This window comes from Capricornis sumatraensis, chromosome 18 (assembly GCF_032405125.1).
Source record: "Capricornis sumatraensis isolate serow.1 chromosome 18, serow.2, whole genome shotgun sequence".
NCBI classification, from domain to species: Eukaryota; Metazoa; Chordata; class Mammalia; order Artiodactyla; family Bovidae; genus Capricornis; species Capricornis sumatraensis.
The window spans coordinates 24,766,046-24,782,965 of record NC_091086.1 but is presented as its reverse complement, the minus strand read 5'-3'; the positions used below and the strand labels follow the sequence as shown (position 1 = coordinate 24,782,965).

Here is a 16,920-nt window from a genome sequence, read left to right as displayed (position 1 = left end):
GCCATGCTGGACAAATCGCAAGCTGGAATCTTGATGGAGAAATATCAGCAACCTCAGATATGCAGATGATACCACTCTAATGGCAGAAAGTGAAGAGGAACTAAAGAGCCTCTTGATGAGGGTAAGAGAGTGAAAAAGATGGCTTAAAATGCAACATTTAAAAAACTTAGATCATGGCATCCAGCTCCATCACTTCATGGCAAATAGATGGGAAAAAAGTGGAAACAGTGACATTTTATTTTCTTGGGCTCCAAAACTACTGTAGTTAGTGACTGCAGCCATGAAATTAAAAGACACTTGCTCCTTGGAAGAAAAGCTATGACAAACCTAGACAGTGTATTGAAGAGCAGATGACATCACTTTGCCAAGAAATGTCTGTATAGTCAAAGCTATGGTTTTTCCAGTGGTCCTGTACGGATGTGAGAGTTGGACCGTAAAGAAGGCTGAGCATCAGAGCATTGATGCTTTCGAATCTCCAGCATTGATGCTGGAGAAGATTCTTGAGAGTCCTTGCACTGCAAGAAGATCAAACCAGTCAATACTAAAGGAAATCAACCCTAAATATTCGCTGAAGGACTGATGCTGAAGCTGAAGCTCCAATACTTGGCCACCTGATACAAAGAGCCAGCTCATTGGAAGAGGCCCTGATGCTGGGAAAGATTGAGGGCAAAAGGAGAAAGGGGGTGGCAGAGGATGAGATGATTATTTAGATAGATTCACTGACTCAGTGGACATGAGTGAGCAAGCTCCAGGAGATGGTGAAGGACAGGGAAGCTTGGCGTGCTGCAGTTCATGGGGTTGCAAAGAGTCTTAACAGGACAGAGCAACTAAGCAACAACATTATTAAATGCATATTAATTTTAAATGTTATATTTCTCATAATATTATGGAAGCTAGTTTGTGGTATTCCCAGTATACATCTGTAGAAAACAAGCTGTAATGAAAATGAATCACTTGTAAGGCTGTACAGGAATTTCAGGCTTCACATCCCTCAGTTTTTCCACTGAATCTGGTATGTTTCCTGATCTTGAATGAATATTTACATAGTTGAAGATTGTAGTTAGTAGTGATAAGCTTGTATTTCAAATGTATAGTAACAGACTTGCTTTGGGAAAATAATATAGGAACCTAGGAAAAGAGATGTTATGCTAGAACCAAGATAGTAAATAAATTAGGAGTTTAGTCTGTATGACCCTTTGACCCTGTAGCTCAAATGATAAAGAATCTGCCTGCAGTGCAGGGGACCGGCGTTTGATCCCTGGGTGGGGAAGATCCTCTGGAGAAGGGAATGGCAATCCATTCCAGTGTTCTTGCCTGGAGAATCCCATGGACAGAGAAGCCCACAGGTTATAGTCCATGGTGTCTCAGAGTCGAACACGACTGAGCTGCTAACACGTTTCAGTCTGGATGGGCTTCCCTGGTGGCTCACACGGTAAAGAATCTGCCTGCAATGCCGAGGACCAGGTTTGATCCCTCGTTCAGGACAATCGTCTGGAGAAGAGAATGGCCACCCACTCCAGTATTCTTGCCTGAAGAATTCCATGGACAGAGGAGCCTGGCAGACTTACAGTTCATGAGGTCGCAGAGTCAGGCACGACTAAGCAACTTTCACTTTCACTCAGTCTATATAGTCATTGCTGGTATTTGGACAGAAGGGTTATGGATGAGAGGGAAGAACCTTATGGTTTTCCAAAAAGCCATCTTATGATAATTAGTGATTTTTCTTTCTTATTATTTGAAAGTTTGACTGTTTTAACTACCTTCTTTATTCTGTTAAAGAAAGAAGCTTAATTAAGACATAGTCTGCATGTATTGACGAGGACATAATATTATCTGGTTTTTTAAGGAAAGTTTTGTGTTTCCTGTTTCTGTTTTTGTTATTGCTTTTTAGTCTTTTAGGGGGAGTAGGCTAAGACTGTAGTGGTTTTTTTCTCCTTTCTGTTTTTCTGGACTACATTAGCCATTCACATAACAGAAGATAATAGCCATTTTTAAAATTCATGTCTTCAAATGTTAATTTGATGCTTTGAGGCATAAATGACCTTTCTAGCCAGCCCAGACTTGTCAAACAAAGGAATGATAGGAACAAGCTGCTGTTTGTTCTAATACAACAGGCTGTTTTTCACAGAGAATTTCAAAACAATTTTGCTTCCCTCTTCTCTGAAACATTGAATTAAACGTCAGCCTGTACTAGGCTTGAATTTAGGAAGAATTGTGTACACACAAGTGGTTAAGTGAAATCACAACCACCTGTGCAGAATAAACTGTAGGCTTCAAGCTTGCAGAGTTGTCAAGAGTGTGTAGTGCACTCCTGGCTCTTCAGGCCCATATCGGGGCTCAGAGCTGACCCATCGAGTATTCATAGAGTGTTGGAGGGAAGAGAAAGAGGAAGACCAAGAAATAGATGAGCTGGGTGAGGTGTTGTACATAGCTTCATATTACTTTTGTTGCAGATTAGTTGAAACTAGTGAAGTGAACTGAGGCAGTGTTTTGGAATGATTGCTGGTCTTGGCATCAGAGGATCTGGGTTTTCTCACAGCTTTACCGCTTCACAGCTGGCTTACTAGCCTTGGGCCCTGCCCAGGAGGGGCCCTGCCTGCTGTGTCCATGAGTTGGTCAGATGGGAATAATATTGCTTGTCCCACTCCATTACCAACTCTATATGAGGATGTTTGAGAGGCACCTATGAATGATGGATGTAAGAGTGTAAAAACCCTGTTGTGTGTCTCTCAGTAATGATGATGTTAACATTGCCTAGTTCTAGTTTGTTCTAGATACTGTTCTCTGACACCAACTCTTCTTTTCCTGGATATGATGTAAAGAAGTAGATGGAAGTTTTAAGTTTGGGTTGGGTTCTTATGTTCTAAAATAAATGACGAGGAATTGGGAGCCAGGAACACAGGAAAAGTCCACCTATAAATACTACAAACCACTCCTTCTGTAACCTTACCCCCAAATAATTTAATGTCCACTTCTCTCCCTTGAGAGTTTAATATTTCATGTAAAAGAGAAGAATATGTGCTTTGTTTTGGGGAATTGTTAGTTTATTTTTTCTTCTTAGCTATCATGAAAAAGGAAGAAAGAAGGAAACAATTCATTTTTGTCAAAGCAAGATAGTGACTCATTAACCCAAATAAGCTTAAAATAGTCACTGTTATGTCCTGAAAATTTGTTTGTCTTAAGTATTATTTCAAGAGATTGCTAGTACTATAACAACAGAAGACTTATATAGAGTACATCTGGCTTATTGCCTTTTTTCCTCCTCTAAGCAATGCAGAGGAGATTTCTATATTAATTTATATTGGGAATTAGGTTTGTTAGGGGGAAAAGGATCATTTGGAAGTTTGATAGTTCTAATTAGGAAAGGCTTTGTGTTTATAGGAAAGCATGCAGTGTGGCATATATTAATAGTTACATTTTAATAGAAAGGGGAACATTAGGATGTATGTAGGCGCTAAGATGTTATCTTGGCTATAAAGTAATAGCTTAGTCTCTTGACCAGGGTAATATGATTAGTTTGTAGACATAGGTTTTAATGGGAGGATGTGGAAAAAAAAAGAGAAGAGTTTGTAAAATTAAAATTCTTATAAATTTCACAGGGTGCTTTAAGTTCTTACCACAGTTCTGAAACAAATATGTCAAGTTTCATAATTTATGATGACGTTATATTTTTTGAAAATGATTAAAATAATTTTAACTTGCATTTACTAAATGGTATAGTCCCTTGATAAAATTCTATTTTTAGGGCCTTGGGATTTGGTTGGAATAATTTTGTGAAAAGATTCTCGTATTGGAAACCAAGGGATACCTATGTTCCAGACAGAGCCCAACTTGTTTAACCTTGGGTGCTTCAGTTGACTTCCATGGACCTTCTTTCATATGATAAATGATTGGAAATATAAATAATTTAGTGTCTTAAATGCTGTTTACATCTTTACTGCTTTTGTCCTTGGGGAGTGTTATTAAAACCAGTAATGAAGTATAAGTATATATATTCAAAATACTGTATTTGTTGTTTTCCTTGAAGAGTTTTCATTTAGTCAAATGGATTGATTTAAAGTTTTTGACCACAGCTGCTACAGAAATGTGTGCATAGCTACTGTTTTGGTAAACATAGACTAGTAACCAGATGGTAGTAATACTTTAAAAAGTTGGACTATATGGGCTGGGAACCATCCAAGTGGAATTTTAAGTGTTTTGCCTAGGTACATTGGATTTAGTGCACACTAAATGAGTTTGAGTATATTTTATTACTGCAGTGGCTAGAAAGAACAAATAGAGTATTATGTGGAATACAAATAATGCTTATTAAGCTTGCAGTCGATTCCTTCTGATAGATGTTCCAAATTGCTGTCAGACGATATTTACTTACTCATAAACAGATGTGCTTTTGCTTTAACAGGATAACTATTGCAAACTTAGTTATGCAAATTTTAAACAACTGTTATGGATTACATTTTAAAATCATTGTTGATTAAATAAACTGATTTATTATATTTTGTAAGGTTGTTGCTTTGGTGGTTATTTTCAGTGACAACTTAATTTTTTGTTTTGAAATACTGATTAAAGATGGGATATCATCAGTTAAAATTTTTTTTCTGGTCTGCAGTTCGGCATGTGTATATAAGATGAGCAACTGATTATTATATTAAAAAATTTTAGTCACTTTATCAACAAATAAGGTGTTAGTGCCAATTTGAACATCAGCTGACCTGTGTTTTACATAAACAAGCAGTAGTAGCAGTCTTATTTTATCTTAAAATATACAGGTTGGTAGTATTGGAGACTATTTCTTCCAGTTTTAGTTTTTTTCTCCTACATGTATGTATGGTATTGTTATGGTTATTTAAGATCTTTGCTAGGTAGGTGTTATACTATTTATTGAATATATGTATAAAGTTTCTGTAATTTCAGATTCTGATATTAGACTGTGAGCTAACTAGTTCACAGAAGCTCTGGTCTCTGCCAGCTTTATTTTGGTCTTGTGATAGGTTGTGTCTACTTCAGTGGGTTTGTATTTAATAGTTCCTGCTATTTCTAATTCTGAGAGAGATGGGAACACCAGACCACCTGACCTGCCTCTTGAGAAGTCTGTATGCAGGTCAGGAAGCAACAGTTAGAGCTGGACATGGAACAACAGACTGGTTCCAAATAGGAAAAGGAGTACATCAAGGCTGTATACTGTCACCCTGCTTATTTAACTTATATGCAGAGTACATTATGAGAAACGCTGGACTGGAAGAAACACAAGCCGGAATCAAGATTGCTGGGATAAATATCAATAACCTCAGATATGCAGATGACACCACCCTTATGGCAGAAAGTGAAGAGGAGGTAAAAAGCCTCTTGATGAAAGTGAAAGAGGAGAGTGAAAAAGTCGGCTTAAAGCTCAACATTTAGAAAACGAAGATCATGGCATCTGGTCCCATCACTTCATGGGAAATAGATGGGGAAACAGTGGAAACAGTGTCAGACTATTTTTTTTGGGCTCCAAAATCACTGCAGATGATGACTGCAGCCATGAAATTAAAAGACGCTTACTCCTTGGAAGGAAAGTTATGACCAACCTAGATAGCATGTTGAACAGCAGAGACATTACTTTGCCGACTAAGGTCCGTCTAGTCAAGGCTATGGTTTTTCCTGTGGTCATGTATGGATGTGAGTGTTGGACTATGAAGAAAGCTGAGTGCCGAAGAATTGATCCTTTTGAAGTGTGGTGTTGGAGAAGACTCTAGAGAGTCCCTTGGACTGCAAGGAGATCCAACCAGTAAATTCTGAAGGAGATCAGCCCTGGGTGTTCTGTGGAAGGAATGATGCTAAAGTTGAAACTCCAGTACTTTGGCCACCTCATGCGAAGAGTTGACTCATTGGAAAAGACTCTGATGCTGGGAGGGATTTGGGGCAGGAGGAGAAAGGGACAACAGAGGATGAGATGGCTGGATGGCATCACTGACTCGATGGACGTGAGTCTGAGTGAACCCCAAGAGTTGGTGATGGACAGGGAGGCCTGGAGGGCTGCGATTCATGGGGTCGCAAAGAGTTGGACTCCACTGAGTGACTGAACTGACTGACTGACTGACAGACTGACTGTTTCTCAGATTACTATTTCTAGCATTTATGTGTGCTTGTATTCACAACAAATATTTGTTGAATCATCATCTTTAGGTATTAGGCACTGTGCTTTAGGCATTGTGCTAGAACAAATAGATAACACTAGTTCTCTGAAGCATGTTTGAGAGCTGATAAAAGATAGTGTGTGGGGTGGCTAGTCACATACAAACACTTGTAAATTTGTTTTCTTGGAGTATTGGAATCTAAACTTATACATCTGAGAGAAAAATAGATAATCCTTTAAAGTTTATTAACACTTTTTAGGTTTCATGATTTGGACTTGTGAGTAAAGGCCAAATTATAATGCCTGTCATTTACTGTGGGCACCTCACATGGCCACTGTATCTACATTACGCTCGCAAGCTTATATCTAGCATCCAACTACATACAAAAGTGAAATCCACTAGTCACCTTTGGTTACTAAAGGAGTATTCACCGACAAATGTGAATGATTTATAAAGCTAGAAAATCTTTATTAGTCTGAGCAAGTCATTAGTCACAGCAGTACTAATGGTGTAAAGCAATCCAGATTATCGTGCCAGTGTGATACTTGTAGTTCTGCTAACACACGCATTAGTTCATTATTGTACATCTAGTAACACTTAGATTTGATTAGTATAATACTGCCATTCACTGTGGTTCTTAAATATTGAACATTCTAAGCTTCCTGCTGAGTATGAAGGTTAATGAACAAAAGCAATTGTAATGTATGGTATGAGAAATGTATAGCTTCAAGTTTTCCCCCACCCCAACCCCATTCAGAGGTTTATTCAGTAACATGCATCACCACAATTTACAAAGTTGTGTCTTTAACACAAAATTAATTGCTGATGAGAGAGAGACATGCTAGAAATATGACTTTTAACTAAGTGTACCGATAGTCCCGAAGAACAATTCTAATATTCTGGGTTTACCAATAGCTGTTAATAATTTAACACTCTCTCACCCCAACCTCACAGCCTGCATATAAAACTGCATCAAGGAGTCAGCACCTAGGAGACTAAGTAAATTATTGGTAATTGCCAGCCTTATCATATTTTGTTACCTTACTCTGATTCTTTTTTTTTTTTGACAAGAAACTTGTCATATTTTGTTACCTTACTCTGATTCGTGTTTTTTTTTTTTGTCATCAGTATTCTGTATGCTGTTCATCTGGACCTTTGTTATAGACAACAGTAGGGAAGAGACCTAATAAAAAGTCCCACATTTTTCAGAGAATAATTTAGAATAATGCTGTTGAAGAGTATCCAGTATCAGAACAAACAGGCAATGAACAGCATATAATTTTACACATTATTCAGAGACATTAAATATACATATTAGTAAGGTAGCAGATGCTTTAGTTCTGAAATTCACATGTAAAGTAGTAGTCTGTCTCTGCAGGGCTCCGCTCCAGCCAGCGCTCCTTCACATGTAATGAATAGCTAATTTCAGTCCTATGGTCCATAGGAGACTTGACTGGGGAACTGGGAGGAGAAAAGCATTCCAGCTCTGTGAACAGCAGGATATGCTGAGATGTGCTTTTTAATGGAGAAACATTTTAGAACTCTGGGGGTAAATTCATAAAGAGGATTGTGCATGTGTTTGTGTGTTTAAATTAAGGAATTATTAATATAGTTAGGCAACCAGGAGTCTGGCAGCTGTACTGCAAAAGAGGAAAACCAGAATCTGGCTACAAACTAAGCTTAAAAATAGCTTGTACTTTTGATAAAACTATCTGTGTCCAGTGGAGCCATTTATTAGAAAATAGGCATTTAAGAACGTATTTTAACTCATTGAAATATGGAGCTGACTTTTAAAGCTAGTCTTTGCATGCATACAGAGAAAGGGAAGTGACTTATTCTTCTGCCTCATGGAGACTTCTTTGTCATTTGAGACTTTCTTGTGTTCATAATTCTTCCATCCATCTATCCTGTCAGTATTTGTTGAGTATCTGCTGTGTATCATGATGTTCTGGGAGCCCCGAAATGAATAAAATCAGTCTTTACCCTCAAATGGTTTATAGTCTGGTGGAAAGACAGACTTACAAATGCTATAACTAAAATAAGAATAAGGAGTTTATATGTGGAGGCTAGAGTTTTGAAGCTAAAAGTCTGCTTTTTTAAAATTGTGAAGTATAAAATACATATTGAACAGTGTATAAAGCATATGCCTACAGTTGGACAGAGTGTTAAGGAATTCTACTTTATGTATTCTTTGTGCTTGCTGCTTTTATTCAACATTATGTGATTCATCTGTATGATTGTAGCATTCTCATTGCTGTGTAGTAAACTGTTTTATATCTGTACCATACTGTGTTTAGTCTTTCTGTTGTTGGTGGACATTTGGATTGCTTCCAGTTTTGGGGTATTATTAACAATAATATTAAGAGTGTTCTTGATTATGCATCTTGGTACATATGCTCATGTACTTCTTTAGTTTATGTGCCTAACAGTGAACAACAGACTGGTTCCAAATAGGTCAAGGCTGTATATTGTCACCCTGCTTATTTAACTTATATGCAGAGTACATCATGAGAAATGCTGGGCTGGAGGAAGCACAAGCTAGAATCAAGATTGCCAGGAGAAATATCAATAACCTCAGATAGGCAGATGACACCTGTATGGCAGAAAGTGAAGAAGAGCTAAAGAGCCTCTTGATGAAAGTGAAAGAGGAGAGTGAAAAAGTTGGCTTAAAGCTCAACGTTTAGAAAACTGAGATCATGGCATCTGGTCCCATCGCTTCATGGCAAATAGATGGAGAAACAGTGGAAACAGTGGCTGACTTTATTTTGGGGGGCTCCAAAATCACTGCAGATGGTGATTACAGCCATGAAATTAAAAGACGCTTACTCCTTGGAAGGAAAGTTACGACCAACCTAGACAACATATTCAAAAGCAGAGACATTACTTTGTCAACAAAGGTCTGTCTAGTCAAAGCTATGGTTTTTCCATTGGTCATGTATGGATGTGAGGGTTGAACTATAAAGAAGGCTGAGTGCCGAATAATTGATGCTTTTGAAGTGTGGTGTTGGAGAAGACTCTAGAGAGTCCCTTGGACTGCAAGGAGATCCAACCAGTCCATTCTAAAGGACATCAGTCCTGGGTGTTCATTGGAAGGACTGATGTTGAAGCTGAAACTCCAATACTTTGGCCACCTCATGCGAAGAGCTGACTTATTTGAAAAGACCCTGATGCTGGGGAAAATTGAGGGCAGGAGGAGAAGGGGGTGACAGAGGATGAGATGGTTGGATGACGTCACCAACACAATGGGCATGGGTTTGGGTGGACTCCGGCAGTTGGTGATGAACAGGGAGGCCTGGTGTGCTGCACTTCATGGGGTCGCAAAGAGTCAGACATGACTGAGCGACTGAACTGAACTGAACATGAAATTGTTGGGTCATAGAGTATATGTAGCTTCAACTTTACTAGATAAGGCTAAACTATTATTTCTAAATGATTTGCTCCAGTGTGTAAAGACTTGAAGGATTTTTGGCATTGCTGACTTTAAAAATGTCAAATATTATAGGATTTGGTTTTCTCATGGGAATGTGGTGAGGATAGTTATATGTAGCTAACATGTAGTTCAGAAGACCTTTCAGTCTAACCTGAATTGCAGGAATATGCTTGAAATGCCAAATCATGACTTAGTATTTACTCTGGTACCTGGAAAAGTCTTGAATGAATTAGGGAACATGGGGAAGATCTTAGAGACTATAAAGCATGCCCCCGTTTTGATTAATGCTAGGAGGAAAAGGGGTGGTGGAAGCTAGATTATATTAAAGGTAAGAGAAGTTTAGTGACTTTAAAATTTGAGCTCACATTTTGAAGTGTAATTCTATTTTAATCTCTTCCCTAGTGGGAAAGAAGAAAGATGACTGATTTGGTCGGGTAACTTTTGAAAAATTGACAATTCTTTGGCATGAGCCCCAGACTTCTTTTCAGATTTTGTGTGAAATAGGAGAATGGCAGTTTTTTAGGTGCCATTGGTTGCGAGGGCAAGGGATGTGGACAGGGAGAAAGCAGTAACTTTTGACCTAGCAGGAGAGCAGATAACCGGGAGTAGTGGATATTTCACATAATCAATCTCTCTTATCTTCCCAGACAGGAGAAAGAATGTCATGAATATTAGAACAGTTAACAGAGCATTACTTTAGAGATAGGGGACATACAGGTTACTTTTTTTTAGCCTTCAAATCATAAGAAATAGGAAGGCTTTTATAAAACTGCTTTTTAAAATATCTTTTCCCTGTAGGCTTCTCTGAGAACTGAATTTACAGAGTGCTTGGAGCTTGCTTTTGGCATCTAGTGCAGCAAAACATGTTGGAGCATGAGTGATTGGGGTGTTCAGCCCCAAAGCTACATTGAGTGAATGGGAAATTTTCTGTTGTATTCAGTTCAGTGACTCTCTAATGCATGCCAGCCATGTGCCTGGTCCTGGTAGGTACTGAGGACACAAAGATGAATAAAGCAGCTTACAGGCCACAAAGACAGACGGGCATATAAACAATCCAGCATAGTGTTATATGTGATAAGGGGCTATAATAACAATCTGCAGAAAGTACTTCAGTGCACAAAAGAGATGACAGATACTTTTGTGTGTGTATGATGAGTGGTGAGCTTCTAGGTAGTGGTGGCCTTTCACTGCGAGGATGAACGGACTTGAAATAGGTCATACAGGTGACTAGGATTTCTAGAGAGAGGAGAGGCATGTTTTGCAGAGGAAATCACATGAGCTAAAGGGTTTATGTCATTAATTCAGATTATGGATACTCTACATGAGATTATATTATATGTAAAAGTTAAAATTTTGTGGCAGTTTAGTCTGTGATCTCAAATTTGAAATTGTTTGCTTTTCCTGTTTTGTTTTTTGATCACTAAAATTGACATACTCCTAATATTTTTTTCCTTTCAGTCAGTCTTTAGTAATTAGGCAGAGTTACCTTGAAAACACTTCCTGGATGTAAGATGGTTTCATGAGTAGACTAGCCAGTTCATCTTTCATCATCCAGAGCTACGTATTAAATGCTTAAATCCAAGGCATCTGTGTTCAGGAGAATATAAATGCTTATATAGGTGTGCTCAGTCACTGAGTCGTGTCCAACTCTTTGTGACCCTGTGGACTGTAGCCCACCAGGCTCCTGTAGCCCACCAGGCTCCTGTGTCCCTGGGATTTTCCAGGCAAGAATGCTGGAGTGGATTGCCATTTCCTTCTGCAGGAGGTCTTCCTGACCCAGGAATCAAACCCGTGTCTCCTACATTGCAGGCTGATTATTTACCACTGAGCCACCTGGGAAGCCCAAATAAAGAGAAAAGCTTAGTCCTTGCTTAAACTCAGTCCTTGCTTTTATAGGGTAGTGATTTCCAACCCTCCCCCATATGTTTCCTATACTTGTAAAAAAGAAAAATTAATCTATACAATGAATATTCCTTTCAGAAAGGAATAAAAATAGTGGTGGTCATAACCTTAAAATTATCTAGTCTTCCTCCCACATTTTATATGTGGGGAACTAAGGCCTAATTGGGTGAACGACTCATCTGGGAATGTACAACACAGCCCATCCATATCCTGGGGCTGGGTGAGGAGATTGGGATACGTTAGGACAAGGTTCTCTGACTGCCTCGGCCCAGGCTTTTTCATAGTTTCTGTCTGCCAGGATTTGAATATATATCACACATCAGTCTTCTCATATTTATTGCGGTTATGGTTTAAAGTTTATCTGATTAAGCTAGATTGGAGGCACCATGGTGTGGCCGAGTCAGATGAGTCGCCACTTAGCACGTCAGCATTGTGCGCGTCATCAACTCTCAGTTTCCTTCTCCTTATCTATAACAAAGGCAGAAATAATATGTATTTTACTGAGTTGTAAAGCTTTTAAATATAAAAGTTTCTAATCACGCTTGGCTATTAATTGCTACCAGTCTTTGTGTGTGTGTATGATCATATGAGATCATAGAACAGAAATTACTTTTCGAAGTATTGTATTCTGAAGGGGGAGGGGCAGGATGGAGTTGGGGATTCAGTTCAGTTCATTTCAGTCGCTCAGTCGTGTCTGATTCTTTGTGGCCCCATGGACTGTAGCTCGACAGGCCTCCCTGTCCATCACCAACTCCTGGAACCTAACCAAACTCATGTTCATTGAGTCGGTGATGCCATCCAACCATCTCATCCTCTGTCGTCCCCTTCTTCTCCCACCTTCAATCTTTCCCAGAATCAGGGTCTTTTCAAATGAGTCAGCTCTTTGCATCAGGTGGCCAAAGTATTGGAATATCAGTTTCAACATCAGTCCTTCCAATGAACACCCAGGACTGATCTCCTTTAGGATGGACTGGTTGGGAATTAAGAAGTACAAACTATGGATGAGTATACTTGTGTAAAATTGTAAATCAACTATACCTCAGTAAAAAACCCACATGATAGTATCATGTTCTTTACAAATGAACATAGGCCTGTTAAATTAGTTTCCTTAGAATATATAGTTAGGTAAAACTGAATCACTTTGCTGTCCCTCTGAAACTAACACAACATTGTAAATTAATTATGCTTCAATAAAAGGTTAAAAAGTAAATTAGTTTCCTTTCTCATTCACTGTTTCATTCTCTGCTCCATAACTAGTCTGTTTAATGGTAATATGACTTCATTAAAATGGTTACAGAACTTAGTGTTTATTTTAGTAAATTCCATGATTCTCTAGTAAATGAGATAGTATATGTGAACAAACAAACAAAATAAAAGCTTCTGTTTGGGGGAGGAGAGACGGTAGAGGTGTTGGTAGGTACTGTGAAAGTTGTGTTCATGGAGCGTCTCACAGAGTCCCCCTGGCTCTGATCTGACGCGCTTGGAGGCAGTAGACGGAACAGCAGCGCTGAACCAAGAGGTGTATGAGAGTGTGGTGAGCAGGTTTGTCACGAGGAAGTAAAAAGTAGATGTGTTTGGGAATCGAGAAAGAATAAGGCCATATGTAGTTGGAAGTGGAAGTTGACCGAAACTGGCCTTGACTCGATATTTTGAAGAAGTCTGAGAAAACCACCGTGCCAGGAGGAACAGAGAGTAACAGGCGTAGTTTGGGGCTTCCTGCCGGCCAAACGTGGATACGGTGAGAGTTGTGGGTTTGATCCCTGGGTCGGGAAGATCCCCTGGAGAAGGGCATGGTTATTTACTTAAAATGCCACCTACTAGGGGAATAGGTTGGGAAGCCTCATAAAAATGGCAACACTGTCACCCTGGCAGTCTTTGTGGAGAAGGAAATGGCAACCCACTCCAGTATTCTTGCCTGGAGAATTCCATGGACAGAGGAGCCTGGCACTTAGTCTTTGTAATCAGAACATCTTCATTCCCCCTTTGAATCTCTTTGTTCATCCTGTAAAATTTCTCTTGAGCATTTATATCTAAGAATGTTGTTTTATAAAGTCTTAGCTCCATCCTGATATTATAGTAAATCAGTAAATTAGAAAACGGCACCAATACCTATATTGGTATTATGCCCACTGTTGCTTTTCAGTCACATTGGTTTCTCATTTTGGTTCACCCAAGATGATTTTTTTAATTTATTAATTCTCTAGAAGTTTAATATTTACTTTCTTGTTTGATTGTTTTTAGTAGCCTAGGTTTGAATAAGTCCATTTATACCATCTCATGACTCTCCTCTCATTAAATTATGCCAGTCTGCACTCCAGAAGTCCTTAGCAGTTTGGTTTGTAGAAGTATAGCAGTGGTAATAGTTTGCCTGAGAGTGTGTTGTCATAATTCCAAGAGTCACATTCCCAGCATAGCTGGGACAGATGGTGATGCTGACTGTACAAACCTTGTGGGGGACCCACTCCATCCGTTTCATGCTCTTCCTCTGTCAGTGTGGACATTTTAGGACGATAACAGAGAGAAGCAGGTGGGAAGGCAGTCTGAGTGAAGCACCTGTCCCCTGATTGATGTCCAGGTGTGATTCAGGCAGTAACTAGAAAAGAAGGTTGACTGGAAATATTAAATACTTGGTCACCTCACTGCCAGCTTAACCAGCCCAGAGTTGGGTTGGGGTGCTGAGCAGTTTGGACTGATTCTGCTAAGGGTTTCAATGAAATGAAGGAACAGCTTATTTTTTTAGAAACATTTTGTGTTCCAAATTAATAAACAACTATTGCTTCCTAGAAATTACAAACCTAGTAGCAACTCAAAAGCCTCCTGTCTTCTAACATCCTTAACCACTTCTTTCTCTCCCTTCTTTCTTTCTGCTCCTCTCATGTCTGTTTACTCACCTTTCCCCTCCCAACAATCTGGTAGTAGCAGAAAGGTGAGGGGGAAATCGTGATTTGTTCAAATTCTTCTTTGCCCCAAGTGTGAAATGGGTATTGCTGAAAGCAGTGAAAATGGATGGCTATAGTTTGATTTTAATCCATCAGCCCACCCATTCTTCTGGGAAGGGGATGAGGTGGGACAAAATGGAAACACATCCCCAAGACTCATATACTCTTGCTTTGAGTGACTTATTTGTGTGATTAAAAAAAATTTGACAAATTAAATAAGGGCCACTAAAAAGTATGCACTCTACTGAATTGCCACATTAGCACATATCCTTTCAGCTTGGTTCAGTTCAGTCACTCAGTTGTGTCTGACTCTTTGCGACACCATGGACTGCTGCACGCCAGGCCTCCCTGTCCATCACCAACTCCCAGAGTTTACTCAGACTCATGTTAATTGAGTCAGTGATGCCATCCAGGCTCCTTCTCCTCCTGCCTTCAATCTTTCCCAGCATCAGGGTCTTTTCAAATAAGTCAGCTCTTCGCATCAGGTGGCCAAAGTACTGGAGTTTCAACTTCAACATCAATCCTTCCAGTGAACACCCAGGACTGCTTTTGTTTAGAATGGACTGGTTGGATCTTCTTGCAGTCCAAGGGACTCTTTAGAGTCTTCTCCAACACCACAGTTCAAAAGCATCAATTCTCGGGTGCTCAGCTTTCTTTATAGCCGAACTCTCACATCCATACATGACTACTGGAAAAACCATAGCTTTGACTAGATGGACCTTTGTTGACAAAGTAATGTCTCTGCTTTTGAATATGCTGTCTAGGTTGGTCATAACTTTCCTTCCAGGGAGTAAGCGTCTTTTAATTTCATGGCTGAAGTCACCATCTGTAGTTATTTTGGAGCTCCCCAAAATAAAGTCGGCCACTGTTTCCACATCTATTTGCCACGAAGTGATGGGACTGGATGCCATGATCTTCATTTTCTGAATGTTGAGCTGTAAGCCAACTTTTTCACTCTCCTCTTTCAGTTTCATCACGAGGCTCTTTAGTTCCTCTTCACTTTGTGCCATAAGGGTGGTGTCATCTCTGGCAATGTTGATTCCAGCTTGTGCTTTAACATATCCTTTAAGTGGGTTAATAAAGCCCTCTGACAGGTATAGGTCACTGTTGAAGATTTTTTTCACTTCTTGGTGCCCTAATGGTTATATTTCTGTGAACTATGAATGCTTGATCTTCACGATCAGTTTATTATTATTCTTGTTACTAGATATTTACAGGACTCCAAAGTAGTAAATAGTAAACAAAGAAAATACTGCCCTTACCCATGAACTAAGCAAATGATTCATGAAGGTGAAGCTTGGAGCTTGGCAAAAGCCTGCATTTGAGGGAGAAATAAATGAGAGCAGGAAGGAGGAACCTCAGGAACATTTGCCTTTGGTCATTTTGGAAACACGTAGTCAAGTTTATTTTTCAGGGGTATCTGTAGTTTTACCTTGCTCAATTGAGGGTTATTTATCTAAAGATAATGTGGTTCCAAGAAGTCTGTTTCCAGGGACTATAGTTTGAAGCTCCTGTTACCTTAAAAAGTATGTCCTGGTTCCTGAAGACTGACTGGCTAGTGTGGTTGTTGTCATTGTGATCTGTGAAGATTGCTTTAATTCAGGAGTGATTTATCCTGAGTGTTAACTGCTTACTACTGCACAGAAGAGGCGGTAGTTCTAGTTTTGGCCCTTGTTCAGCTGGGGAAACTTAAGCTACCTTAGTTCTTTCAAAAAGCCTGACTAGGAATCTGGCATCATGGCAGGAATGTTTTAGTTAAATTCAGGAAATCAAGGTACAAATGTCAGAGTAATTTAGATGGACAGACTAACTAGGTTGTTATTTTTTTAATCCAAATTTTGCCTTGAGTGATAATCCTATTAAATACATTATTTAAAATTTTTTATTCGTGTATCAGGAGACCTGTAGGAAGTAATGAAATTTCTTATAACTTGTTTTTATTTTAATTTCTCCAGTGGTCTTAATTTTTCAACTTTATAGTTTTTCAAAAGCAAAATTTCACATTGCAATAAAATCCTCCTATGAAAGGAAATGCAGTTTTTCAGCTTTATGTTGGTTACTTTTTTACCATCTGGGTGTTTGGGGATTTTTGTTTTCTGTCTTTGAAATTAGAACTTGACTGGAAAGTAGCGTTAGGTAAAAGATTATTTTCATATGGAATCAAGTATTTTTTATTGAGTAAAGATACAGTAGACTTAGAGTTAACTTAGGTTTAAACAGTCCTTTCATAGCAACCAAAGTTAGCTCCTTATAAGTATACTTCTGATGTCTTATGCTCAGTCTTGTCATGATGATGGATTTTGGCCAGTTACCTCCCTTGAGAGCACTGTATTTAAGTGGGGGTATTGCGCTTAGGGCCACTTTACTGTTCTGTATTTAGAGTAGACCTGTTTTTATTACTATTTACCACAGATATAATTCACAAAGTTAAATCTAGTACCTTTATCTTGATTTTTTATACTGTGTTTTATACCCAAATGTGATAACTGATCTATGTCAGTCTAGGAATCTTTTTTTAAAAAAACTTTTAATT

The 16,920-nt window shown here is 38.9% G+C and overlaps 1 protein-coding gene across 1 annotated transcript in view; it reads left to right on the top strand.

The window, feature by feature from the left end:
* The window catches only part of ZSWIM6 (zinc finger SWIM-type containing 6), a 208,324-nt gene that overhangs the window by 89,749 nt on the left and 101,655 nt on the right, over nt 1–16,920 (top strand). The gene's annotated exons all lie outside the window — the stretch shown is intronic.